The 20,260-nt window shown below is 40.2% G+C and overlaps 1 protein-coding gene across 4 annotated transcripts in view; it reads left to right on the top strand.

Annotated features, from left to right (window-relative positions):
* Positions 1-4,994: 4,994 nt before the first annotated feature.
* Positions 4,995-20,260, top strand: part of citb (citron rho-interacting serine/threonine kinase b) — a 66,134-nt gene continuing 50,868 nt past the window's right edge. For 2 of the 4 annotated variants that reach the window (XM_072681966.1, XM_072681964.1), the window contains exon 1: positions 4,995-5,297. The gene's annotated coding sequence lies outside the window, so the exon portion shown is untranslated. The remainder of the gene's footprint in view (positions 5,298-20,260) is intronic. The other 2 variants (XM_072681967.1, XM_072681965.1) reach the window with 1 other exon arrangement.

The raw sequence follows: 20,260 nt of genomic DNA, 5'->3' as shown, positions 1-20,260 counted from the left end.
CCAACAGATCCTTGCACCCAGGCCTCATCACTGTCAGAATCCTATATAAAAACAATATTACAATGCATGACCATTTGTCCTGCCTACACTGCTGTTAAGTTTTGCCCCAGTATACAAATGTAATAAATGAGATGAAATTAAGGAAATTGAGAAGTGTTCCTCATGTTCAGTCTCATTTGCTGACCTTGCTGGCTTGTAAAGCTAGTGTATGCGAGGGGGAGATGTTCTACATCTTGTGCAGAATTCACAACTGAGGACAGAGTTGAGCTCAGCAGTGCAACACAGCGACGTGGACTATACAAAAAACTTTATTGCATAATAACAAGATCAGGCATGTCTTCATCATGGGTGGAACTGCAAAAAAACAAAAGCTCAAACTGGGTTAACAAACATTCGATTACCCTTCTCTGTGTAGCTGAGACTATCAGCTCCAACGCAAATGGCTTGATATTCTACATTCTACAAAGATAACACACAAATCCCTTAACAGTGCACTAAAGGACTGTTGAATAGGGATACATCTAAGCTACTGATGGATATAAATGACTTTACATCATAGAAATGTTACATTATTTTGGTGGAGGTGCTTCAATTACCAATAATAATCTGCTCTTCACAAAGAATAAACATTTTTATTCAGGGACACAGCTCCACACGTGAGCACACACTGTGTGTGCGCAGATCAGTTTGTCTGACGTCATATTAATGCCAGTGAGAGCTGTAATTGATGGAGTTCAGTAAAAGCTGTGATTACTTGAGACAATGATTTCGGGAAGATTTCAGACCCATCGTGACCCTAACCAGAAAACGCAGATCAGTTCAGTGCTGTTATTGCTGGAATGTGGCAAAAAAAAGTATTCCCCTGCATTACATAATGTCAGCGCTGCAACTCTTAACAGTACTGGACCCAGTTTTACTGGACTATAAACGGGTTGTTTTATTACGTTGTACAGTATGGTGGGAGTGTTTCCAAAAGACTCCTTGAAGCCACGATTCAGTTAATCCGATAAATATCTCATCCCGTCTGTGAATGCACTTCTCCACTGCCCGCCATATTCCCCTGCGACTGGTTTAAACCACACACAATACCTTGTTGCCTTGTTGCCTGGTAACATCACCAGTAGGATGCAGGGTGAGGGAGAGCTTTTGCTCCTGTCTATGTGATCCATTTTTGTTTCAGTGTGTTTTTTTTTATACTGATGTTTAGATTACACAACCACATGAGCAGCTGGAGGTGCTTCCAATGAGCAGTAGCTGGCAATGAATTCATTACAGATGCCATTCTTTTCCATTAAAAAACTCTGGGCCTTTATAATCAGCAGGGAGGGAGGGCACACTCAAGTCAGTCCATTTTTGTATCAAAACATAACCAAAGAAGTGATTCAGTTCTTCCAGGTTTTGTTTTTTTCTTATTAACCCTGTTTGTTTCACAGTTTCTTGCAATAGTTTGTATGTGCTTCTCTATCTTCTCTACTTTAAAAGTAAGTGAAATACTTTTACTGGCCACTTTATCAGAAACACCAGCCAACTTAGCACGTCTTAGCCATCTTTTAGCTCTTGTTCAGTGGTCAAGCTTAGACCAAAGGGTCTACTTTTGGCTGGTCACCTGTGGCTCTCGAACCACACTAAACCAGTGTCACTTACATGCCACTGCTGTCAGAAGCTGTCCAACATTGGAGTTGGTAGAGAATGGCTGGTAAATGGTGTAGTCTGTATAACGGTACCCCTGTATAGTGATCCAACAATGTAGGAGGAGCTGATTTCTAATTATTTCTGCGATGTCAACATAATTGAATCACAAAGATGTAAACAAAGTTTGGTTTGATGCCAAATGCTTGATTCTAGAGAAACCTGGTGAGACACATTTGTTGATAGTTGAGCATTTACCTTGTTACATGGTTATAAATACATTGGCTGATACCTAAAAAACACCGGTTTACATAAGCCCTGAGAAAGGGTATTGGCTTAATTCATGGCGGAGGGTCATATTAAAGACTCTGAAAAACAAGGTACAACTTTAGAAAGCATATTTATTTTAGACATCACATATAAAAGCTCAGAAGACATGTGTGGGTTCACAGAAGGCTCTAGATACTAGTTCCACTAGAACCATTAGTTCTCACTAGCACCGCCTTGAAATACTTTGCCTGTGTGACTGAATTATTGCCTTTTAAGAATATGAATGAACGTGAATGAATGCGATGATGATAGTGTCCATATGGGTTGGTGTGGCACAACAGACAACACCACTACCTTCCAGTGAGCTACCACACCACGTGGGAGACTGAATGCCTGTGCTGTGCTACACCAATACACCAAGTCCTTGAGCAAGACTCCTTGACCCAACACCCATTGGCCCAGTAACCTTGTTAAGGACTGGATAAGAGAATTAGCTAAATGTCATAAATGCAAATATAAAAGATGTCCTCACGCCAAAGACGTCAAACCAATTTCCTTGGAATAATGTAATAAAAACAGACAATTCTCAGAGGTTAATACAGGAAAGCATGACGCAGGTTCAAATTCCTCATTTCAAGGCTGAAATGACAACATCATAACATAGCATTAAAATAAAGAGACTATGGAGAGAAAATGGCTGCTGCCATGTGTGAGTCATAATATGTTATTTGTGTCCTGGGAAAGTGTCACTGAATTTTTGTTTCTTCATTGACTCTGGAAAATAGCTCTTATTGCAAGTTTCTACAATTTTATTGCATTTCTGGTTTCCTTCTGTGGAGGCTTGATGAAAAAATGGATATCAGGGGAACACCTTACGTAGTGAGCTTCTGTATTTGCTTGTTAGTATGACAACAGATCATTAGCAGGACAGACCGTCAGAATATGGTCTTAAAAAGAATGGTCTTTACCAGAATCAGCTGTGGCATATGATCATTATAATGGACAACAGTATCAATGGATTTTCCCATTTGCATGACCCACGTTTGGTTATACTAGTCCACTGTTATCGTAGCAATGCAATAGTTGTGGTGTTGTTGTGCCATTATCTCATTTATAACATTTTCATTTTGTTTTCACATCAAATGAATTAAAGCATATGGGGACACTTTACTTGAACCCTACTACATAACACTAAAACAGCCATGGCTGTCATGTGTTGTCCATTAATGTAACATTGTTACATTATTGCATTGTTACATACCTTCACAGAATGGTACAATGACTGGTGACTCACATAACATATTTTAACAGTGTCCTGTTACTGTTACTGGTGACATGTTAATTAATGTCACATTGTCATGTTAACATTACCAGTGGCTGTCAAAAAAGATCATGTTCAATAATGTAACACTGTCATGTTACCATTTCCAGTGCCTGTAATAAAAAATTATGTCCAATAATTTAACATTGTCACGTTACCAATACTGGTGACTCGTATGACATATTTTGTCCTTAATGTTACAGTGCCATGTTACTATTACCAGTGACTGCCATAACAGATCATGTCAATTAATGTAACATTGTTATATTACCATTATTGGTGACTCTTGTGACAGATGTGTCCATTAATATAATAGTGACATGTTACCGTTACCTGTGACTGTCGTGAAAGATTGTGTCCATTAATGTAACAGTGTCAAGTTTCCATTAGGAGTGACTGCCATGACAGATTATGTCAGTAAATGTAAAATTGTCATGTTACCATTACAGGTGACCGTCAAAGCAGATCATGTACATTTATGTAACAGTGTCATGTTACCATTTCCAGTGACTGTCATAAAAGATAATGTCCAATAATTTACCACTGTCATGTTACCATTACTGGTGACTTGCATTACATATTTTGTCCATAATATAACAGTGTCATATTATTGTTACCAGTGACTGCTATAACAGATCATGTCAATTAATGCAACGCTGTCATATTATCATTATTGATGACTCTCATGACAGATTGTGCCCATTAATGTAACATTGTCATGTTACCATTACTGGTAATTCATGATCAATTTTGTCCATTAATGTGACAGTATCATGTTACCTGTATAGGTTACAGTCCAAATGGATCATGTACATGTAATGTAACATTGTCATTTTACCGTTTCTGGTGATTCATGACCGGTTTCGTCCATAATATAACAGTGTCATGTTACTGTTACCAGTGACTGCCATGACAGATCATGTCAATTAATGCAACATTGTCACTGTGACTTTGATGAAAGATTGTGTCCATTAATGTAACAGTGTCATGTTACCGTTACCTGTGACTGTCATGAAAGATTGTGTCCATTAATGTAACAGTGTCATGTTACGGTTACCTGTGACTGTCATGACAGACTGTATCCATTAATGTTACAGTGCCATGTTACCGTTACCTGTGACTGTCATGACAGACTGTATCCATTAATGTAACAGTGTTGTGTTATCGTTACCAATACCTGTCATGACATATGCTGCAAAGTTGTGACATCAAACTTCTCTAATGACAATTACCGGTAATGGTAATATGACAATGGTACTTAACACAATCTGTCATAACAGCTTATGACTAACATATTTATGGTTTATGGCTTATGCTTATGTCAGTGTTATGTACCATGGTTTGAGTACGATGTTACTAGGCACACATATTTAAACCCCTCACAGTGCTGTTTAATGCTACTGGAAGACTATTTACTAATTAGTATTGTTGTTGTGATATTTAGATCTATCTAGTTTAAGAACAGAAAAAAAAAACACATTGACTCAAATTATATTTATAACAGAAGCCAATGTGGAGGTATTTACCTTTAGCACCTGCCCATTGGCTTCTATTGACCACGGTAAGACAGAGATTAGATGAAGAGAAATTGGAGTATTCCTTTCGCTAGAGACCCTACAGGGTAGATAAATGCTCTGCTCAATAAGCAAAGGAAAAGAGAGAATGCTGAGTTTAGGCAGTGACTCAGTCTGCATGTATTACTGTGATTAGAGAGAGAGAGCTACTGCAGTGCAAGAGAAGGGTGGGAGAGAGAGAGTGGATAGATGTGTGTGTGTGTGTGTGAGAGAGAGAGAGAGAGAGAGAGAGAGAGAGAGAGAGACACTCACAAGCGTGATTTGCTGCTCTACTCTGGGATGCAGTTTGTGTCTCCCTCTCTCTACCTCGGCTCTCTCCTCTCGCAGTGTTTCTCTCTCTCCATCTTCCTTAACAACTCTGTGCTCCAGTCTGAAAGATGAGTCCTACGAAAGCATCCAGTCAAAGTGGCTCATCTTCCTGCTCATGGATGGTTAAGAAGACCCATCACCCTTGGGCTTCTTTCCAGAGAACCTGCCCCATCTAAAGCAGACCCCAGGCAGAGGTAAGTCACTTCTGGTCACATTCAAGTGAAGACTCGGTTTGGGAGTCAGTCAACAGCGTTAACCCAAGCACTGGTCAGCTGCATTGGAGCTCTGTATGCTACTGGACATGTTTGAGGAGCGTCTGTGTGGGAGAAAGCACATAGTTTTTGTCCATTTGCATGGTTAGTTGTGGTTAATTGTATACTTCAACCTGGCAATTGCACTGTAATGGCTTTATCATGACTGTAAAAAGGTAGACTAACCGGTCAGTCTCAGCAGCCTAGTGCAGCTGGTGGCTCGGACAGGGGTAGATCAAGCAGGAGATGAAAAGTGAGACTGCCAGCACAGGTGCTCTCACTGTTGGATGCAGTACACACACACACACACACACACACACACACAAATACCATCACAACACTACTGCTACTTTATCTACTGAAACACTACTTTTTTTTGGCTAAATATGCAGTGGAATTGAATATTTGACAGGCTACAGTAGAAGAGTTTGTTCTTGTCTGGCTGATCGGAGCCTGCATTCGGAGTTGTTTTGCAGTGTTTTGGGCCAGCTGCCCATAGAGTACGATGAGATGGAAAAGTACTGTATGTGGGTGTAGTGGCAGTGGAAAAATGCATCAGGAAAAGAGCAGTAAAAGGAGCTAAGGTGACGGCTGACGGATGAGACTTATTTCTATGGAAACAGCATATCTCCACAGCACTCACCACCTCCCGCCCCCCCTCCCCATCCCTCCCTACTGCCTCTCTCCTTCTCCCTATCCCTCTCCCTATCTGTCTCTCCATATAGCCACAGGTAAAGAGACAAGTTACAACTCATTTGTTGCCTCTAGATAATAGAAAGAAAGTAAAGAGAAAGAAGCCAGCAGGCATAAAGAAATACACACACACACATTGCTAAGTGCGAACACTAAATAATTCAAATCAAATCAAATGTATTAGTATAGCGTATTAGTAGAGCTGGAGGAAGAAACCTTGGGAGGAACTAAGACTAGTCAGAACTATTCATAAATGATTGATCAAAGTCCCCGAACCAACATGCAGCATAATTATAATATATGATATGATGTGATGGGGGAGCCTGGTGAGTGGCAGCTGGTCTGACGCAGCAGAAGTCCTGACAACTGAGCAGGACATAAACAACTGTGATGGAAACCAGCTTTCCCACACATATGCGCCTATTCTGCCTAGCCCACCTGCTCTCCCTGCACGCTGATGTTATAAAGAGTGTTTGAGCCCACACTACTTCTAAGAATGAGGCACAACTTAGCTCATTTACATATATCATATATAAAGACGCAGTAATCATAACAACCTGTCCCGGTACCGCCAGACCTGGCTCTCCACTACCCTGCTACCCTGGAGCCTCGCATTGATCCATCACCTCACCTCGCTGCAGGACTGTGCTTGTGACTGTTTACCTGCATGGACTTTGGGCAGTCGTGGCTCAGCGGTTAGAGCAGCGGGCTATTGATGACAGGGTTGTGTGTTCGATGCCTGTTGGGGCCCTTGTGCAAGGATCCTCACCATCTCTACAGCAATGGCTGCCCACCGTACCAGGCATATGTGTGCTCACATTCCATCTGTGTCCAACACTAATAGTGAATATGGTTATTGTGTTAATCAGAGGAGGATGGGTTCTCCTTTTGAGCTCCTCTCAAAGTTTCTTCCTCTTCATCTGAGCATATGAGGGAGTTTATCCTTGCCACCGTCGCCACTGGCTTGCTCAAAAGAGGCTCGTACCCCGAGCTCTGTAAAGCTGATTTGTGTGACATGTTGACAAACTGAAAAAGACCCAATTCTGCTCTAAAAAAACATACACCATACATGTCATAGGCTGTCCCGTGCTGGAGAAAAGCGCAGGCTATGGGCCCTTTAATGCTGCGCTTTAGGAATGCTGGCAGGAACTCCCGCAAGTCAGTCCACTGCTTCTTTTTCTTGAAGTTCCCTCGCAGCCGCTGGTGTCACAAGCCCTTTTTAATCCGGGCTTGATGTTCTTATGGTGTGCGGTTTAGGAAGAGCTCACGTCTGCCTGTGTCTGCCTTCAGCCCACCATTCACTAAGCCACTCAAATTCTCAGCATCTTTCCCTACAGTGCCAGCCTCAGCTCCCCTGTGCACCAGTAGAGACACGGAGCTGGTATTTGGTGATCACTACTATACTGTATTAGCTCGACCGTAGTGTCTCATTTAGAGGTTTGCTTTTATGGTACATGGTGTGTAAAAGTGTGAGAAATGGCGATGAATCCAGGCTTGCCCGAATTTTGCTTAGTAATGGCAAGCGAGATTCAGCGTGGCTGCTAATCCCCCCCGGTGCTTCTTTACTGTCAGCTTCACTCCCTAACTGATCCGCTTTGAGGGGGAAAAAGGCTCCTCCGACTCCGACTTGAAGGTTTTTTTTTTGTAGATCTGGCTACCGAACATGTCTCTACCCTGGAGTCGTGACTAAGACTGAGGCAAAACCGATGCTGTCGTGACCGAGCGATGGGCGAAGGATGTGAGCAGAAGTAAAGGTGCTGTGAGTGATGGCTGGTCTGTAGCAAGCTACATCATCTGTGAAGGGGTAAAAGTTCCTCTCACGTGTCTGACACTGAGAAATCGCTGCTTTTAATGTTGGACATTTTTCACTTGAGGCTCGAGGTACAGACCTGCAACAGGTCGGGGACTCAGCATCAGCAGCAATGCCGTTTTAAGCCGTACTTAAGAGTTTGATGGCCTCTATATGGTCACTAAAGCTTTCTCTTCAGATCTACCTGGATGCAGACTGTAGCTCCAGTCCTCATCAGCCCCACCTGATCTGTCAGATCATTGCCTTTTTTTGTTATATGCAAAACACACAAAATATAGAATTCTTTAATACAGACTTAATAAGACCCCTAAACGTGTGTTCGGCACTATGCACGTATTTTGGGACTCCAGTCTGCATTTCTCTAAAATTAAAATTGAATGGGAATTTGAAAAGTTGTTCTTTTCCAAATTGCCACTGGATCCTCTGAATTAAGAGATCGTTGTCGAAAGATTTCTCTACAGGGCGAGTTTACACTGCTGTGCACTGCATTGACATCAGACTGAACCTCGAACAAACCAGAAAGCTTTGTCAAATAAGATTAGTTGATTTCTCCGGCAGTAGGACACAATTTTAAGACAAAGACGACCATATTCATCATTGGACCTGTTGGACATCCATGCAGTGAACACACACATACACACTAGTGAGCACACACACAGTCATATAGTGGGCACACGTGCCCAGAGCGGTGGGCAGACATCACTGCAGTGCCCGGGGTGCAGACAGGGTGATGGATTCAAGGGCCCAACAGTCGCAGCTTGGTCATCAGTAATCCGGTGCTCTTACCACTAAGCCACAAATGCCCCAGTACAGCTTGAGTAGCATTGTTGGTATTGAGTACTTTGAGTAGTCAGTGTTTTTATATAATAGTGTAAAAGTTTAGTTGCTAGATAATTGTAATGAGCACATGAGCACCGGGTGGTGTGGCCCGGCCATCTCAGTGACCAGGGAGCAGTTATGGGTTAGGTACCTAGCTCAGTGTTGAGGGACGAGAAATCCCCATTGCCTCCGCTTCCTGCTGATCCAGGGGATCGAGCTGGCAACTTTCTGGTCCCGAGCTTTTAGCTCAGTTACAGTCAATTTAGGCAAAAGTAAATTTTGCCTGGAGTTACTAGAGTCAGGCACAGAATCCAGTGTGACAATTCTGCAGTCTGTGATGGAGTGGGGTGCCATGTCATCTGCTTCTGCATTCTGTGTTTTATCAAGTCTAAAGTCAAGGCAGCTTCTACCGGGAAATTTTAGAGCACTTTATGTATCCATATGCTGACAAGCTTAATGGAGATGCCAATTTCAATAAGCCACTAGCAAACCAACCTGGGCTTCAATATCTCAGTATTTCACAAGCTGATTGCCTCACGCCACGCTGCACTGATATATATATGCTGTAATTTGTGGTAAAGGAGTCCAAGCCAAGTACTGAGTGTATAAATAAACACAATTGTTAGAGGTTGGACATTTGGGTATTGTACATCCTTGTCCGTTTTATCTTATGAAATATTTTAATCATTTGAGATATTTGAGATACTCATTTCTACTAATGATACTCAATACTGATCAAAAGTAAAAACCAAGAAGGGCTTAAAAGATCAGTTTACCAGTTTTCAGAATTAAATGATGAACTACAATGAGCTTTTATCACTATATATATATACTTGGGATGTGCTTGTATAGGACCTTGAGAACTTGATCAGGTGTTCAATATGAGAACAAGCCTTTTCTCATTTTTTTCAGTTAGATTTTAATTGTAAATCATGTAAGAAGATTTCAACATTGTTCAAACCCCAAACAACCCCAAACGACTTTTTTTTAAACATCATCTACTTATTTAATGCTGGTTGTTGATGTGGTAAACATATGTTAATAAATGTTGTAGATAAAACGTATGTTTTACCCTGATCCACAATCTTAGCTGTGGTTTGTTTAGAGGACGTAATAACTGGGCTATGAAAAATTGAGAAAAATTAAGAAAAATGTGTAAAAATAAGAGAAAAAAAAGAGAAAACAAATAGGGCGAAATCATAATGGTTAAATTTTAAAGTGAGACGTATTCCATGTAACGCAAGCCAGGTTGAGAGAGAACCCTGAAATAAATACACATAAATAATACAAAACTGATAAAGCTGAGGCATACAATGCTCTGCTACAGTACATTACATAACATGGCCTGACAAATAACTAGTTTTAGGCTGGATTTCCCCTACCATTGTGCTGCTGTAGGCAATATGCTATTGTGCAGTCCCTGGAAGATGTGCAGCATCACAAAAAAGAATGTAGTCTATGTAGATAAATGAACTATGGAATACTCAGACTTTGTTACACACCTGATCACACAGCACTTTTTAAACTGTATACGTGTTATACACTCACTGAACACTTTATTATGCATATATCGAACAGCAGCTTATGGTAATATTCTCTTTTTTGCCACTGGAACGCTTTTGAGATGTGGTAGAACAAGATGTTCTGGAATCCATGTTACAATTGAGAATTGAGGCTTGCTTTTGAGAGCAAATAGAGCAAACCTCCTATTAGGATTTCTAATAAAGTGCTCAGTGAGTGTAAATATAGTCTTATGCAAAAGCTAAAGAACACATTTAGTCCTTTTTTTTAAACGGAGAAGTAGTAAACACAGCTCATATGGATAATCAAATCCGAATGCACAGTAACTGTGTATTTTGTAACATGAAACAAAAATTAATTCAGCAATGTGTGCCTGTGCAGGTTTGGGCACCTTACAGTAACAGCCAGGACAGTAACACACCAGAAATCCCAGCTTGTCTTTTTGCAGCAGCTAAAAGTTATATAATTCTCATAGTTGGAGTTTTTTCCCCTTTCTTCTCTGCAGAAGGCCTCTTTTTGTTGGTACTCCCTTCCACCTGTTCAGTATTGCCAATGTCACTGGTGGCAGCATTATCCCAAAGTATGATAGATCCACCCCTCTGCTTCACAGATGGAGATGCAGGCATTTTTGTTTCTCCAAACACACATTTGCCACTTGTGGCCATACAGTTCTGTTTTCACCAGTCAACAGCACTTGTTTCCAAAACTCATCCGGCTTTTATCGATCTTCTGTAGCATACATAAAACAGAGGATTTTTTTAAAATGTAAAAAAAACCTTCAAGATTATGTTTGAGCAAGCAACTCTGCACAGTTGAACAGTGCACCAGTCTCTTAACTCAAACCACAGGCTCTCGTCAGTCATATGGGGGTCTTGATTTGCTTGTCTTCTCCCAGAGTTTCGGCCTTGGTCTTTCAGATCTCACCTTGACCTCCTCGGTTTCCATAATCTACTATCTCTTGATAACATTCTGCACTGTAGACGCAGCTAGCTGAAAACACGTTTAGCCTTCTGTTGCCTTGTGGGCATTGATTACTTTTATGTTCTGATTTTTAGACAGTTGCTTAGATGAGCCCATGTTTGATGAGTTTTAGGACAAGGTTGGACAATTCAGAGAATTTGTAATTTTTAGGCTTAAGCTTGAAAATTCAGATGATTCAGCTGACAGTTTCTTATTACAGTTGGTGAGATGCTTCAGGTCTGATTTGTTATAAGCAATAATACCAGTATCCAGCTTCAGTTCTGCAAGATTTATTTACCATGCAACACTCTGCATATGTACTCCAGTAACCTGGTTGCACATGCTATGAATATGGAACAATACATACTTGTAATGTGTCGTTAAATACTTCCAGTGTAATTGAAGTAGTTAGCAGTGATTAAGCTAATACTAATACTACTAATAATGTTTAATTATTCTTCATTATTCTTTATTATAAAACTTCTCTGCTTGACAGATTTGGTAAAAGCAACAACTGTATTTATTTAGAATTAGGCTGTACATTCAGTGGATAATGCCAGTTAGATTTTCTTTCTAGATCTTTCTCTTTTTTTGTTTTAGCCATGCATGACACTGACAGCAAAGACTATTTAATCCACATCCTGCAGCTCCAGTTTTGTGGTTTTGGCTTATTAATTGATTAAGAAACTCTTTAAACTATTAAGCTATTTGACATTTGATTTATAAATATGCAAAGCTATGATATTAGGTAAAATTTTCAGTTCAAGTGATGCTATAGCTTGCTTACATGGATGTGATGGTCCTACATGCAGCTAGTCTGCTATGGAAATACACTCTTTTAATGTCATTACAAACAATTATTTTGCTGACAATGTCTTAGTAATGAGTGATTCCACTTAGGACTGTGATTTTTGTACTTGCACCACGCTTAAGCAGGTGGAATAGCTTTGTTGACATTGCCTCTGTAAGAAAAATTTGGAAGGGAATTAGTATTTATATAGAACAAGCCATATATAGGCTCACTTCAGATTTGTTAAAACATTCTGCAGAATTCAATCGATAATATGTAAGGAAAGTCATCCAGAATGGTTCTTAACAAAAATTCTGATCTGGTGTATTTTAAACGGATCTTCAACTCCTCGTGGTCTGGCTATTACATACTTCTATTACCAGAGAATAGCCCCACCGGTTTGTACAGACGTCCCTGTAGTTACTGAATAACACGCCTTGTGTGTAATAAGCCTTACTATCCTCGTAACAATAGTAGAACTCTCTATTTTGGGGCCATGTTTCTAAAATGGTTCTTTAAAGAACCAAAAGGGTTTTCTTTTTTTTCTTTACAGTGGTAGTCATAGGAACCAGGATCTGTGCTGTAAAATGTGAGCAAAATGTGTAAAATGTGAGAAAAAGTGTTTTGCTATTATTTTAACATAGTTTTCACCCCAATTTTAGTCATTTGCAGTTCCCACCTACTAGTTAGAACTTATTAGACCATATTACCAGGTCTATGAAGGCTAGTGTGTGCTTTTTTGGACTGCTGCTATTGCAGTGTCATTGAACAGCTCACTGCTTGGAGGAGACCACAGCTAACAAACACTTAAACTGACTAACATTACACAGAGTAAAGGGGGAGAGGAAGGATCATCCAACCTAAAATGAAATGTCAATTAAAAAGTCAATTAAATACTTTGATTTATTACATTATCTGTCAAAATATCAATGTTCAATTGATATGAGTTAGACTAGGGCTGTACGACTTCAGAAAAAACTGACATTGCATTTTTTCTGTGATATATTTAGCTATATTTAAAAAATACAGAATTTCTACCCAGATTTCACCAGAATTCACCAGAAATCAAAGATCCAACATGATATAGGGCTGCACCATTTATCGTTTCAGCATCGCCAGCATCATCAATGTCCACATGTAAAATAGTCACACTGCAGGATGTGCAATGTCACGCAAGACCTATTAAATCATACACATCTGCTACAACTTGCTTGATTTTCCATGAAGGATCTACCGTCTGCCCAATACTATTAATTTAACTACAGTCTTCGATACACGGAGTGTATTATTCATTTCACGCCATGTAGGATCATTGACTTCTGGAGAAATCTGGTCATAATTCCTTTTTTTTTTTTAAATAACGCTATATATGTATCGCAGAACAACAAAATATCACAGTGTCATTTTTTCCCCAATATTGCGCAGGCCTATTATGATATTAATAATGCTACACTTGCTACAATCCATGTATCTGACATTGGAATAGAATTAATGATATTGGGAAAATAAAGCAGTACAGAACAGCATGGATTTTCTTTTAAACAAAGTTTGCCATGATATCTGATATCATTTGAAATTGCTTGTCCTGCGATGTGACCATTGCGCATGCACACATTGCAATGGCAATGCTAAAATGATATATTGTGCAGCCCTAATTTGAACCTCTAAAGAAGAGTGATGCAAATGTACAAGCACTTACGCTTCCTGCCCACTGCCTGTTTACCTAAAACAATGGCTTAATAAGTAGTCAACGGTTTATTAGACGCAACAGCATGCAGCAGCTTTTGACTGCGATAACTCATGCCCTTTAAGTGTTGCAAATCTGTTTGAGAGTGGATCACTCAAAACACTTCCCTGTTGTTGTCAAGCCACTTCAATTACAGAAAATGTCAATCAAAGCCCAGGAGACTTGCAGAGCATTGACACCTGGTTTCATAGTGGTTAGCACTTTAATTCAAGCCAATAAAAGAGCAGATTTGAAACCAATCATTGTCATGGCCATTTTATTCAATATTACATTTCACAAGTATTTTACAAATATCTTTTTCTTACTGTAACAGTCTCGCGTTGGATTTGTTATTTCATAGAATCATGTGAAAGGAGAAAAAATACCAGGTACCTGACATTCTTAGAATGCTATTCATAGTTTGCAGTGCACATGCAGTTAAAGATGCAGCAACACCTTTACTGTACACATTTACAGTACATTCACATCCTATTTATAAAGCACCTGTACATATCATCATTTACATACTGTACCGTGCAAAGGTCAGAGAGCAACCTTTATGTATTTCATTTCCAGTCACAACAGGCAGACAGGAAGTACACAGAAACCTCTAAAGTACAGTAGCAGATCCCTCACTATTTACTCAGATAGCAACGCCATAGAAGAACCACTTTCGGTTCCATAAAGAACCATGTTTGTTATAGAGATTGTAGAGATGTATGAGGGAGATTCTTAACCCATTTAAAGTTTTTTTTTATACTCACACATCTCTATTACAAACATTACAAAAAGTGATTCTTTGTTGTGTTGTTTAAAGAAGCATTAGTAGCACCTTTATTTTTAAGAGTGCACTGTTTTTTACCTTGAACAGCATCCATTCTTTTCAAGACATTCACCTTCAGTTGATAAACTCTACAAGGAGTTTATTTCCATATCTCCAAAGTCCATTCTTCGTTTTCTGTTTCTCACCATCCAAGTCATATCAAACACATTCAATGATATTGAGATCTGGACTCTGAGATGGTCAGTCCATTGTTCTGAGAACACCAGCAGCTTAAGCCCCCTTAAGTTCCTCTCTTGGGTCTGTTTTCCTTTCTCAGTGGGAACTTTTTGATTGGACCCACAGTGTTGTCTTCTTGCAGTGGAAGGGTGGACAGAAACTTCGTAGTCCATTCGAGTAGAGCTTGATTTTCTTCTTTCTCTCAAAGATGAATGCTTTACGATGCACAATTAGGAATGTCTTTTTCTCTGCTTATTTATTTTCTGAAAGTTGGATAGTCCTGTGTGATCACTTGTTTCCTTTGAGTTTCCTCTTCCTTTTCTAAGTAGACTATCTAAAATTGAATCTTCAGGAATATCTCGTGAAAAATAATAACTTACCCTACATGCTTAGCTTAACCCCTTATTATCCATATGTGCAGGCCCACACTTAAGTTCCCTTGTCTTACAAGTATTTATTGCCACAAAGTGTCATACGCCCTAAAACCAAGCCCTGTGGGACTCCACAAAATGTAACACTATACAGTTACCATAAAATATACTACTTACGGCGTAATTAAATGAATTTCAGGTGTTCTCTGACTTTTGCACACAACTGTACCTGTGTATATAATGCATCTGAACATAAATGCACCTGTACATTAACTGTTTATTTCACAATATTGTGATATTGTGTACATTTCTGAACTATTTACACCAACATACAGTTCCTTCTGTTCTTGGCGAATAAAGGTTTTGAGGTTTGTGTGAAAATGCTTAGATTTGATCTCTCTCAATCTCTACAGTATATAATTTAGACAGCTCTTGTTTGGCCAGTGTTTTTCCCCTTCTTCTGCTCGATTTCCTCCCGTGCTTTAGTAGAATAGTGCTTGTGAAGCTTCCTGCAGAGATTAGACCCAGTCAGCAGGGGATAGGAAAGAGAGCATGTTTTCCTCTGAAAAATGGTGTTGCTTTGCTAGTCACTGAATTATACATCCAGCTGGCTTCAGATGTATGTTCCCATTTTCAACTGCTGTCTGTATATGATGATGTAATCTTGGCTTACATAGGTTTCCAGAAGTCATTGGTCTTTGTCTTAGTTGGAGCAATGTGGTGAGGGCTTAAGATGATGACCACTTTGAAAAAGTATATTTGCACACTCTTTTCTCAGGCTTGACTTTGTCCTTTTTTTTGCACTGTCAGTCTTTTTTTATACAGTGTGCCTCTGTCCACCACCTCAGTGGGTTTGAAATGAAGCAATATTGCATTTATCATTTATGAATTCCTAATATGAGCGTTTAATGCCTGCAGTTTGCAACTGTGTGAAGTCTGGAGCCTATTAATGCTGAGTTTCCTCCCTAGAAATGCTTTGCCAGGTTTTTACTGCAGTCGCTTTCAGTTGCTGCTCATTTGGCCACTTCTAACTACTTCTGACTGCTATTGCTCTGGTAGATTTGAGAGGTTCTTTTTTGCCTTCACTTCTCTTTGGATGCAGATTCAGCATGTGGAATCAACTTTATTTACTATGAAATCACATAAGAACAGGCCAGGCCACACCTGGCAATTAAACTGCTCTGTCAATTTGGTCAATTGTCTATTAACATTTGAGCCTGTGAAAATAAAGAGACTATGTAAAACAATGTCTGTAATTCCTAAATGTTTAATTTGTTTGTGCAACCTATGAGTCTACACCTTAATCTTGATTGTTTCATTTCAAATGCATTGTGGTGGTGTACAGAGGCAAAATTACACCACTTGGGTCACTGTCCAGATACATATGAACTAGACTGTATATTAATAATTGAAAGGGTATTAAGGCCATTATATATGTGTATAATGTTTATAACCGATAGAAGTTACGGCCATACTGACGGTTATGTCTAAATATGACTATACTAAGGAAAACTCGAGAGAGAGTGAAATCAGGGTAAGAGTGGTAGAAAGAAAGAGAGAGAGAGAAAAAGTGAGAGAGAGGCAATGCCCTAGGGTTTGCTTATTACTCAGGCAAAAATGTTTCCAATATATAAAGTGCTGGCTGTGAATTTTGTAAATGATTTGGCAAGTATAGTGATTTAGCACTGAGTGTAAGGGCACTTAGAGTGAACAGGCCTGAGATATTCCTGAGGCACTCAGTGTCATAAAAAGATGTCCTGATTTCATTTTGTGTTACATGTTGTCTTTAAACAAAGACAAAAGTGACAAAGACCTGAGTTAACAAAAACATGCTTTTCTATGATGCTTTTACATTTCATTTATTAAATGGCTCAGTGTGAAACAGAAAATGCTCCAAGTTACTTAATCAACCAATTAACCAAACTGTGTTGATAATTGGACTAATTCAGTCTATACACAGCCAGGCTTGATTACTGCCAACTCTGCTGAATATAAACATCACTTGAATTGAACAATTTTAGCCATTTGACATAAAGGTCTCAACAGACAGTAAGACACAGTGAGATGCATCATCTCCAAATGGTGAAAAACATGGAACAGTGGTGAATACATTTGTTTCAAGAGAGTAACAACTACTCCTCTAAAGTCACAAAAGAAACCAGACCAGCTTGTCTCACATTTGCGGATGAATCAAAGAAGAGTCAAAAGTAGAACTTTTCGAAAGGCAGGAGCCCTGTCTGGCATAAAGCTAACTGAAAATTCCAGGGTAACAACATTATACCAACAATCAAACATGGTGGTGGTAGTGTGATAGTGAGTGGATGATTTGATGCTTCAGAACAACGTCTTGATTTAAACCTGATTGAGATGCTTTGGCAGGACCTTAAGCAGACAGTTAATACTCAGAAGCCCTCCAGAGTGGTTGAATGTGCATTTCTACAAAGTAGAGTGGGATAAAAATACTCTGCCACACAGATACAGCCCATCTTCTGTGTTGCAGTTTATCAACCCTCTTCAGAGGAAGCTGAATCTGCAATCACTGCTGACATGGTCTTTTTTGGGTGGTTGTGCAGGGCTCTTGGCTGGACAGTTGGAGGCCTATCCCTAACAGAGCAGCGACATTGAGGTGTAACACTGCTGTGCATCATATACTGATACAGAATTGAGTAGTAACGTGCTACCCTGTTACGTTTACTTAAGTGATTTATTTTAATTACAGTTTAAATGATAGTTGTTTTATACTCTGAAGCATATGTGTGATGTCAAAATGTACTTGTTGCTAGGCCTGAGCGATGTAATCGCCTGCTGTATTTTACAATGTTGATGCTAACTTAAAATTATGACTTGTCTTGTGTGTCTTTTGAGTACAATGCCAAATAAGCTAATTCCCCCATGTGCATTTAAGAGAATCACATGGTGGGGTGCTGTGGGTGCTAACTGATTGCAAGTTTAGCGAAGCTGAGTTGGACTGAAAGAACGAGGAGTCTACTCAATGTTCCTGAAAACAGTCGAAAACACTCCTGATCCCATTCTTCCAAATTTGTGTTCTCACACATATGAGGCTTTATCGTCTAAATGTATGTGATGTGAGCCTCGGTTGGCTGTGCTGTGGTGTTAAGAAGGCTAGATAACTTCTAGCTAAGCCTACGGCTCCAAGCAGCTGATCTGTTACTCCCAACACGCTTGACTTTGTCCTTTCAGACAATTAGACTTATGAGAATCCAATGGCTGAGTGCCATCTGTTAGACCGGACCTAAAATACCGACCTTAATGAGTCGCTGTTGTCTGGCAATGGTGTCTTATGCCTTATGCCTTATGCTCAGGGTAAGTGGCTGATGTGTAAGCCTCTCTAATGAACCGTTCAGCTTCCTGCTCAATGCAATTTCTGATGGGGACAAGCCTGTGCTTTCCTGCCAAGCAGAGTTAATGGCATACCTAAACGCATAGATCCATCTGTCCCACTATCAGTTGCGTTCTTGGGCGTAGGAGGTGATCATGGTCTTGAGGGTGCGGTTGACACGCTCCGTCATATTGGTCTGATGAAATGCCATGGTCTGTTTCTATATGACTCCCGATTGCTTGCACACTGTATTCAGGAGCTCTGCGCCCCTGTCTGACACCAAGTAAACAATGTGCCCAAGCTTGTAAAGACATCCCTTAACAGGATTGCTGTGGTTTGTGGCGACTTCGCCTCCATCATTGGAGATATTTCCACCCATTTTCTGCAATAATCAATGGTCACCAACATGTACTTTTTTTTAGTTTAGTGCTCTTTGAGGATGGGCCCATTATGTCCACCCCTAGCATGTTACCAGGCTCTAGTACAGGCGTGGACTCTATCTGTCCATGTAGCTTTGTTGTCCATGGCTTATATTTCTGGCGTGAAATATAACACGCCCTCTGTAATGTCTCCAAACGTCTTTGCATATGTCCAACCTATATCCTGCATCAAGGTCTTTGAGATGTTGCTTCTCATTTGAATACACAAAGCATATACAGAGCATTTCTTCCCTTTCACGTCCCCGAGTATCATCCATCAGTTCCATCAGTTGCTGGAAGGTAGCTGCAGAGTTTTTAGTCCAAGCGGCAAATGTAGAAATTCAGATTTTGTTACTCATCCTTTGTGAGTAATCTGTATGCTTAAGAGGTCCATGCTCACCTGCCAGTCTCCATTTTTCAAGACGAAAGAGCTAAACACAGATGCCTCACGCAGTGACTCAAGTATTTCCTGAATCAAGGTGAGTTTTGCCGTGTATTGTTCAGTGTGCAGATGTAAGTATATGGATTCTTCTGGATTCAAGAAGTTTTTAGAGAAGGTCAATTTGCTGAAGTTGATGACAATCTCATTTTCTGAGAGGACGTCCAACCCAATCAATGAAAATACAAGGTCAACATTCGTCAAGATGAACAATGAGAGCACTGCCAACAATCAACTCTTTCAAGCAATGTACACATCTGTACTTTCCCATTGGTCAGCATGAATGTGCGTCCTTTGCTGGGTTGCCAAACGTCTGGCAGTCGCATCAGGCTCCTCCACCACGATTCTCTCATGAGTGCGTGAGTGCTTACCGTGTCAATGATGGCGGGCCAATTTGAGAGTGAGAGGCAAACTGAGAGAGGCAGCATTAGGGATGCAGCTTGCATGGTTTGCACTGTAGCATACTGGTCTTGAGCTCTGTTTGAAGGCTGTTTTTCCTTCCTCACTCGTTGATGACTTGTGACCAGTAGCCTTTTGCTTGAGAAGGTCTATGTTCAAAACTCTGACTAGATCCTCCACAGTTTTTACAGTTCCTCGCAGTAAGCTGGCCAGTTTCCTAGTATTCCTTGCATTATCTCCTCCTCAGTCATCCCTTTTCTCCACTTAAGACACAGGGCTCAATACTGGTATGCAAAGTCTCTGATCAGGAATCCTTCAAAGTAACGTAGAACGTTGCTTTGAACTGAGCCTAAGTGCTCACAGATCATTTTTCTACCAGTCACCAGTCTTTAGCAGTCCCGACTAACACTGATCTCAATGCTGTGAGAAGTTCCATGTTTATCAGTGGATGGGCTGCCGAAAACAGCGCTCCAGGTAAGCAATGGAATCCTTCTCATGTCTCTCCCCTCCAAAATGGAGAACCTTAACTTTTATATGTGGCCTCATGTGCAGAAAGGTTATGTTTTCTGGCAGCACATTTGAACGTCACAAAGAGGCCTGGTTGGTTGCCTGTTTAGGC

This window comes from Salminus brasiliensis, chromosome 6 (assembly GCF_030463535.1).
Source record: "Salminus brasiliensis chromosome 6, fSalBra1.hap2, whole genome shotgun sequence".
NCBI classification, from domain to species: Eukaryota; Metazoa; Chordata; class Actinopteri; order Characiformes; family Bryconidae; genus Salminus; species Salminus brasiliensis.
This window is presented reverse-complemented; position numbering and strand designations above follow the sequence as displayed.